Raw genomic sequence first — 897 nt, forward strand, 5'->3', positions numbered from 1 at the left:
TAATCTTCCTCAAATTTTTTTTTATTATTTTTCGTTATATCACTGCTCTTTTATGTGCGCTTTTGGTTCATGCTTTCTTTTACACAGTGTATTTTAACATCCAATATAACTAAAAAGTTTTAGTTTTAAATATAAACTTTGGTAAGTGTGTCGTATATATATATTAAGTTTTAATATTTGTGATTTATTTCCAGGCAAAACCAAACTTTGGATTTTCATTCGCTCCAAAAACTTCTGAAGTTTCGATCAAAACAAACCACGCGAAGAGTAGTTCATTGTCCACAGGTCTGTGCTGATATACGCTTAATTGTTTGGGTTAAATTAACAAAAAATTCAGGAACTTTTGGGTAAAAAGTGTTTTATTTGTGCCGAGTTTGACCTCTGTTGTTGTTGGCGATACTTGTGATGGAGCAGGGACCACAATGGTTGGGTAACAGATAGGAAATGGGCCATAAAATATTAAAGTGTGGAAACTTTCTGGTATATAAAATATTGGATGTAAATATATATTTATAGTGTTGAGTGTCTGTATAGGGGGTCACAGACCACTAAAGTTTAAGCACTATGAGTATAAAATGTAGACTTTGTAGGCCAGATGGTCCTGCATTCATTACAAATCACATTTGTAATTTGAAATTAATATTTTCAAAGATTTGGCATCGGGTGAAAAATCCTCCTCAGTAATGAGGTCATCAAGTGCCAGTGCCGGGTTGTTTGGCTCCCATGGCATGGCTTCTAATACCACAACAGGTGGCATGGCTTCTAACACCGTGACAGGTGCCGTGACAAGCGCAGTGTCAAGCAAGTCGGCTTCCACGGAATCGGTGTCAAGCGAACCGGGCGCGTTGTTGTTCGGAGGGCCTAACGTTGCGTCAGTAGAAGGCGGTAGTAAGCCCC

At 38.2% G+C, this 897-nt stretch overlaps 1 protein-coding gene across 1 annotated transcript in view; it reads left to right on the plus strand.

Annotated features, from left to right (window-relative positions):
- LOC100187128 (nuclear pore complex protein Nup214-like) overlaps positions 1-897 on the plus strand; it is a 17,916-nt gene that overhangs the window by 15,107 nt on the left and 1,912 nt on the right. The gene's annotated exons all lie outside the window — the stretch shown is intronic.

Source organism: Ciona intestinalis, unplaced genomic scaffold (genome assembly GCF_000224145.3).
Source record: "Ciona intestinalis unplaced genomic scaffold, KH HT001113.1, whole genome shotgun sequence".
Classification (NCBI taxonomy): domain Eukaryota; kingdom Metazoa; phylum Chordata; class Ascidiacea; order Phlebobranchia; family Cionidae; genus Ciona; species Ciona intestinalis.